Source organism: Aythya ferina, assembly GCF_964211825.1.
Source record: "Aythya ferina genome assembly, chromosome: 1".
NCBI classification, from domain to species: domain Eukaryota; kingdom Metazoa; phylum Chordata; class Aves; order Anseriformes; family Anatidae; genus Aythya; species Aythya ferina.
In genome coordinates, this window is record NC_140296.1 from 163088299 (window position 1) to 163096688 (window position 8390).

The following is an 8390-nucleotide window of genomic DNA, read 5'->3' on the forward strand; positions in this document are numbered from 1 at the left end:
TACCACGGGGTCCATTCCTCAGGAGAAAACTGCTCCAACCTGGCTCCCCTACGGGCAGCAGCTCCTGCCAGATCACCTGCTCCTGCGTGGGCTCCTCTCCACGGGCTACAGGTCCGGCCCGGAATCTGCTCCGGCAGGGGTCTTCCACAGGCGGCAGCCTCCGTCAGTGCAGGGCCACCTGCTCCACCGTGGTCTCCTCCACGGGCTGCAGCGTGGAACCCTGCTCCACCGTGGTACTCCATGGGCTGCAGGGGGACATCCTGCTTCACCATGGTCCTCACCACAGGCCGCAGGGGACTTCTGCTCCGGCGCCTGGAGCACCTCTCCCCCTCCTTCCACACTGACCTTGGTGCAAGGCTGTTCTCCCACTCCCTTGACTCTCCCGGCTGCTGTGTGGCGCAGCGTTTTTTCCCTGTCTTAAATATGCTCTCACAGAGGCGCAAAACAACATCGCTTATTGGCTCGGATCTGGAAAACAATGGGGCCCTTCCCAAACATGGGGCAGCTTCTAGATCTTTCTCACAGAAACCACCCCTATGGCTCCCTGCTACCAAAACCTTGCCACGTAAACCCACTACATTCCACCCCTCGCCTCTGTTAAAAGCATATTTAAGACTACTCACAACATACTCTCACTTTACAATTATCACAACAACCTTCACAAAATTCACTTAAATCAAAACGAAAAAGAATTCACCACACCAAAATAAACATAACATCATCACAGCACCGACAATGTGGACATTTTACACACACACCACCCCTCGTCCCTTCACCACACTAACATCTCACAGTTACTGCTTTCTTAAATTCTTCACAACTTGTACATTCCTAACAATCATCCTGCACATATTTTTGCCCGTTACTTCTACTAACTATCATCCTTATCTCAAATTCCTTGAGCCCCACGTTGGGCGCCAAAAAAGACTGTCGTGGTTCCGCTCGAGTGGGCAGCCGAGCTCCACCACAGCCGCTCTCTCACTCCCCCTCCTCAAAGAGGAATGGGGAGAAAATATGTGAAAAGGGCTCAAGGATTGAGATAAGGACGAGAAAATCACGCAATAATTATTGTAACGGGCAAAACAGACTCGGCATAAGGAGATAGTAAGATTTATTGCCTACAACTAACAAGCGAGAGAAGTGAGAAAACAAAGGAAAAAAAAACAAAAGCACCTTCCCCCCCCATCCACCCTCTTCCACCTCCTCCCCCCGAGCGGCGCAGGGGAACGGGGAATGGGGGTTATGGTCAGTCTACAGCACTTCTTCTCTGCCGCTCCTTCTCGGTCACTCTCGTCCCCTGTGCTGTGGGGTCCCACCCACGGGATGCAGTCCTTGATGAACTGATCCGGCGTGGGCTTCCCACAGGCAGCAGCTCTTCCAGAACTGCTCCAGATATGGGTCCGTACCACGGGGTCCATTCCTCAGGAGAAAACTGCTCCAACCTGGCTCCCCTACGGGCAGCAGCTCCTGCCAGATCACCTGCTCCTGCGTGGGCTCCTCTCCACGGGCTACAGGTCCGGCCCGGAATCTGCTCCGGCAGGGGTCTTCCACAGGCGGCAGCCTCCGTCAGTGCAGGGCCACCTGCTCCACCGTGGTCTCCTCCACGGGCTGCAGCGTGGAACCCTGCTCCACCGTGGTACTCCATGGGCTGCAGGGGGACATCCTGCTTCACCATGGTCCTCACCACAGGCCGCAGGGGACTTCTGCTCCGGCGCCTGGAGCACCTCTCCCCCTCCTTCCACACTGACCTTGGTGCAAGGCTGTTCTCCCACTCCCTTGACTCTCCCGGCTGCTGTGTGGCGCAGCGTTTTTTCCCTGTCTTAAATATGCTCTCACAGAGGCGCAAAACAACATCGCTTATTGGCTCGGATCTGGAAAACAATGGGGCCCTTCCCAAACATGGGGCAGCTTCTAGATCTTTCTCACAGAAACCACCCCTATGGCTCCCTGCTACCAAAACCTTGCCACGTAAACCCACTACAAAGGGTCAATGGCTTTAAACCAAAGGAGGGCAGGCTTAGATTAGATATGAGGAAGAAATTCTTCACTGTGAGGGTGGTGAGGCACTGGCATAAACTGCCCAGAGAAGCTATGGATGTCTCATCCATGGAAGTGCTCAAGGCCAAGTTGGATGGGGCTTTGGGCCTGAAGTTCCAGCTCTTTGCCAGAGCCCTCCACGTAGTGCATGGGCAATGACGCTACGTAAGTGGGAAAGGGGGAGGGGAGCAGGGCAGTGGTACCATGGACTAGTGGAGTGGGAAGTGTAGGGAGTTATGTCTGTCTGACAGGGTCAAATGGCCAGGAGTGGGCCTGGGGAACAGAGCTGAGGGAAAGCATGAAGACTGGAGAGTTTAATGGGTGGGGTTAAATTCCAATGCTTATTTATTTTATAAGATTTTTTCCTCTCTCTCTTTGATGACGGGATGCAATTACAAACCTAAATTAATATGCCAAGACAAGAGACAACAGATGGATACCAACCAGGAGGGGAATAAGAAGAGACAATGAAGCAATTTTGGTCAGTCTGACAGATCGTGAGCTCAGCAGCCTCCTGCCAGCCCACATTCATTCATAGACACATCAATCTTTGTCCTTCAGAATGGGGTTTCACCATTCAAAGGAGATTTTTATTACCATCTTTGTCCTTATCAGCGTTTTTACAGTTTATTTGCTCCAAATCTGGTAGGGACCAAGTGTTTAAAGTCTCACAATGATGGAATTCCTGGTAAAGAAAGAGACCTGAAATTTCGTAGATGAACCAGGGAAGAGGGCAGAAAACAAGCTCAGAACTCATGAGTGGCTGGGCCCCTGTATCTACATTGGGCCACACACAGCACTCCAGGCCTGGGGTCCAACCTGGAAGGGAACAGGGACTCCACGTAGCAGCTACATACACGGAGCTTGTTTGAAATGATTAATTTGCAGGTTCCAGCCCTACACCATGCTGGGGCTACAGAGGAAAAAGAAAAAAAAAAAAAAAAGGCAATTCTTCCACCATGGTGATTCATTCTTCAGTGTTTCAGACATCACAGAGCTGAAGCCAACCACACCTTTTCAAGCATTTGCTCACTCAGTTAAATACTGACCTAGGTACCCACAGCAAAGACTACTATTCTTCAAGAAGCTAACAACACTAAATACCAGTTTGCCTTCTTGTAAACTCTCTCAGGCCAATACCAAGCTTGTGATGGATTTAACTCTTTGGAGGGCAAGAAGCACTTCAGGGCTAAAACAAAGAAATCATTTAGTTGAGTTGAAGTCATTATTTTTATGGAAAGTAAAGCAAGCTGATCATTTTGATAAAGCTGAAGAATTCACTTCTTCCAGCATAATTCATGCTACAGGACCTGAGTGTACATTTTGGATGGCAAACAGCAGCTGCTATTAAATTCTTGTGAGTGACTTGACAAGCAATTAAAATTATCACAGCACTTTGGTATTTCTTTCTATGGAAGAATAACCCAAAGTGTGGAATAACCCAAATATCTGGCAGCATCAGTATCTTGCAAAGATGCGTTTACCAACTTTAAACACACATAAGAACAGGATGGAAATTACAGAAGACAAAGGTGCTATGCACCTTCACTTGAAACAGCATTCTCCCTCTGAGCTTTTCAAATGAAACTTGGCAACTAGCAAGGCCATCCACTCACTTTGCCTCTGACTTCACTGGGACCAAGATGTCAAGAATGACATCACAGAAAGGAAACTGAACCACAAACAGTCAAAAAGCAGAGGAGTAGAAAGACTATGCCATAAAAAGAGATGTGAATGATCAGCTTTACTTGGTTTCAGAAGGCAATAAGTAAGTGAGGGCTGCAATAGATAAAAATATCAAAGGATGGAGAAGGCAAAATTACTGCCTTGTGCAGGAAATGGAAGAGCATTCAATTACAATGGAGGCAGGTACAGTGAAATGTTTTCCACATGGCATATAAATAATGTGTGGAACTTATTGTTGGAAGATGTCATTCAAGCTAAGAATTTAGCAAAATGTAGAGCAGGATTCATACATCTTACAATGGATGGGAGTTTTAAGAGCTTTTTCTATACTGCAGGACATAAAAACAACTTCTAAGCACTAAGGATTAAGTAGAAAGTATCCCTCTGGGAAGGTTATCCCTAAACAATGTCTTGTGAGATACTCCCCTTTCCTCTGAAGTGCTACAGACAAGCCAGAGGTAGCCTACCTTATCGTGAATTCACCTACAGGATAATTCCAGGAAGGTATTTTCACAGCTGAACAGAGAAATTTTATGCTACTTAATCTGAGCCCATTGGAAACACTTAGCAGCATCTCAGGCTGCACTGTCAGGAGATCAATTATTACATCAATAAAAGGAATTAAGAGCCTTGTCAGAAAACTGTCAGGAAAGCAACAGCCCTAAAAGATACGTAGAGCAAATTTTCATGCTGTCATTGCTGAGATGGAAGGGGGCCCTCCCTCCTGTCCCTGCCCCAAATCCATGTTCCCTCCCTGGAGCAGGAGGGAAGCAGATTGCCAAGGGCAATTCCTCTCAGTTCCCCAGGTGAAAGTACCATTTTGTCTCAGTTCCCAATAATAGTGGAAAAGTCCCTCCCAGACTCAGGTGCACAGACCTACAGAACCACATGTGAATACAGTAAGTGCTGACCTTACATACCTCAGCGCTACAAAACAAGAGTAGCAGCCACAGCTTCATGGCTTAAGGCTATTGCGTAGGTTATTGAACAGAGAGGCTCTGCCTGCCTGCGGGGAGCTAAATTGGCAGTGCTAGAGTGGCTCAAGCAGCCCCTGACCCCACAACAGCTGGAAGAACAGAGCAGAGTTAAGGGGGACAAAGACTACTTTGGACATAGGCAACCCATCTCTTCTTATCAGCAGCTGTATGAGTGAATGCTACCATGCCTGGCTATGGCAGAAGAGAGAGAGGGAATGCAGATTGGTTTTTGAGCTGGATCCTGCAGTTTTGATTCACAAAAAAAGGAACACTTCAGGAATGAGCCTACAGTCTCTAAATATAAAGCCATTTGCCTGTAGAATGTAAATCACAGCCCTTCTATAGACACCAATGGAAAAACTTTCTGCCACACTAGCCCTTAATTCCAGACAACAGAGAAACCCAAGATTGTGTCTATTTTAGAAGTTCTGAACTGGCATTTTTATGATATTCAAAAGCAACAATGCAATGTCATTATTTCTCTGGAGCAAAATAATTTCTCTTTCCTCCTGCTCTCCTTACCACCCCAGAAATCTAAGAGATGGGCATAATGGGGGGAAAACAGACAACTATTGTCTGAAAGAATATAACAGAGAACTAGCAGTTGGGCAAGCTAGTTACCCGCTAGAGGACATGGACATATGTCCTCTGCACCTCATAAGCCAGCAAAAACCAGCTCAGCTGCTGAAAATTGCTTAACCCATTGCAATCTGCTCCTGATAGGAGTCTGCGGCACTACACCAGCCTTGTTCCTCCCCCTCCTTGCCTGCCTTCACACGTGCAAGCACACTGTTAGGAGGACAAGTTTCTACTTCTGAGTGAAAGGTGACATCTCTTCTCTTCAGGAGGGTTGTTCAGCAAGCTTGCAATTTAATCCAGGCTTTCAAAGCTCTCATGCTGTCCAATGGCTTGACTTGGCTTCCTACAGCTCTGCAGCGCTTTGAGGCTCTTTGTTCTGTAGGGATTTGATTTTTATTCTCTCTGAGATTGGAAAAGAAAGAATCTTTTTTTAGCATGTAGCTGGGGCTGGCTTAGAAGACTAAAGAAAGGCAAGGTCATCAGTTCAAACTAAGCCACATCATTGTGAAAATGCTAACAAGCAAGAGAACTAAGATTTTCTTGCCTGATACAAGTGATTGGGCCACAGAATGGCCATCAAGTGCATCACCTCTGCACTATGTCACAGACAGGATCCTAATGTCACCTACTCTATCACTCAGATCTTGCTACCAAAGGCACACCAGGCCCAGATGTGCTTGGCGTGCAATATCCTAACGTCTTCATATTGATTAACTGTTCAATTTTCTCAGCAGCTTGTAAGGCCAGGTAATGGCTATTATTACCATTCAATGCAAGAGTGAATTATGGCTGATATATTATGCAGGGCACAATCAGGACGGTGATCTGAGATCAGCCAAGCTACCAGGCTGCTTCCTGGCCCCTGCAGATTCCACCCAGCTCAGCACCAAGATTAAGACTCAGCCCATGTCATGAGGAAATTTATACAAACTGCCTACCCACCCCTGCTGCTTCTTCAGACACCTTGTGCTGCCAGAGCAATGTTTCATAAGTGACTGCAATCATTCTGTTAGCCACTAAGTGTACACAGGTAGTGTTTGAGTAATCAGATCGGGGTGGTGCCTACCCAGAAAACAAACAATACAAATCTACTACAGTTCTCAGCAGGATGGCAGGCAGGAGCAGCAGCATCAGGTTGGCCCCAGCTCTGCAGCAGATCTCCCCTCCGGCTGCTCCTTGGCTGGCCTTGGACACACCACATCATTCATAGTTCTGCCCTGCAACCACTGAGCAATGAGCTCAGTAGGGAGGGCCTTTGCGACACATTTGAACCATGGCATTGTACAATTACTGCTCCTTCCTGCAGAGCCGTCATGTAGCTGCCACAGCGTTCACTCACTGCCAGCATCCAAAAAGGACTACACGGCTGCTTTGCCCCAAAGGTAAAAGGCATAGGTTTATTAGAGCCATCTGGGAACAGGTTTTTAAACTCCCCTGGGTGTTCATGTACATAAACACACAAAAGCTTACTGCATGTTGAATAGCAAAAAGATCACATGCCCTCTCAAGCAGTATTTACTCTTTTCCTGACACAAGCCAGTCTCTTTCCTTCCTTCCAAACTGACCCTTGCCTCTTCCTCCCAAGGGGCAGCTACCTCCTTCCTCAGCTGACAGAAAAGGAAATACTTCATTGTTCCCTGTTGGATGTCTACAGTTAGCAGCTTTTCACTAGTCAGCCCAGACACAGACCACAGTCCCATTCATTCAGAGCTAGGCAGTTTCCTCCTAAGGTCCTGATTTCATCTGTACTTGGTTGCTGTAGGAGCACAGAGGAGAGGGATTCAGCATGACAGACATCCCAAGGGAAGTGATCCCATGGTAGTTGACTCTATTCTGTGATTTTTTAAAGGGGAGCAGCTCCTCCTCTCTAGACAGATCTGCAAAAATGACACCCATTGTGTCCTATAGTCTTTGGGAGACGTGTCCTATAGTCTGTGTGTCAAAACTGAAAACAGCCCAAACAAGAAGGTTTGGTTTTCACAGCCAGGCAGTGGGCTACTCCATAGCTTGCTAATACAGGGATCAGCAAACCTGAAGTGCAAGATCTGAGTCTAACGTGGGAGAACCACCTTCTGATCATGATGTCACTTGGTGGTATGACATGCGACAAGATGGCTTTCTGCTCAAACAAGAATGGCCAATCTGTTTTTTAAGGATCTGGGGTAAGCAGACAGTGGTTACCCCAGCTAAGTTGCTTGAGAAGGGAAGACTAAAGGAAGGGTGGAAAACTCGACAGTACTGTGTGTTGACTTTTCATATGTCCCCCCTCTCCCCTTCTTCCAGCACCTTCCCTCTTTTCTCCTCCACAAAGTCAGCCACCTTTGGAGAGTAGCTAAAAATTGGCTTGTGAGCTGGAGGCTTAAAAGGAAATGCTATGGCAAAGTCAGAGTTTCAGTACATGCTAATTTGAAATGATTTCCAACTTCAAACCACTCCCTGAATTTTCTTTAACTGCACGGTGACAGCTTCCATTGCCTGCAGAGTAAATACAGCATTTCTCAGGCCAAGCCAATTTCCAAGTCAACATTACTGGGCAGCAGAACAATACCTTTTTTAATAGACAGAACTGGCGAAAATGTGTGGGAAAATAATGAAACAAATTGCACTAACATTTGCAAACTTCCCCCTTCAAAACACAGAGACACAAAACAAGTCTTACAAAAGGACTTACATATTTGGATAAAAATAAAAAATAATAATTAAAAAAAAAAATTAAAATCTTCAACGACCACCAGAGGGCTCTGGGTATGTCTGAGAAATGATCAGCTGAAGTTGACTCCTTAATTCATATCAAAAGACACCTGCTGTATGCAAAATGCCAGGCATGTCTCCCCACTTGTTGCTTTTCTCCAGAAAAATAAATTTTATTTTTAAATAAAATAAAATAAAATAAAATAAAATAAAATAAAATAAAATAAAATAAAATAAAATAAAATAAAATAAAATAAATAAAATAAAATAATAAAATGGCATTTTTTTTCTCAACACTTTTTCTGGAGAAAATGCCCTTGAACATGCTCCCAGTAATGCTGTCTACATGTGTTTGCATGCAGGACTATAAACGACCTTGCATCTACTCAGGCTGAATACCAGAAAAGAGCAGACAGTTCA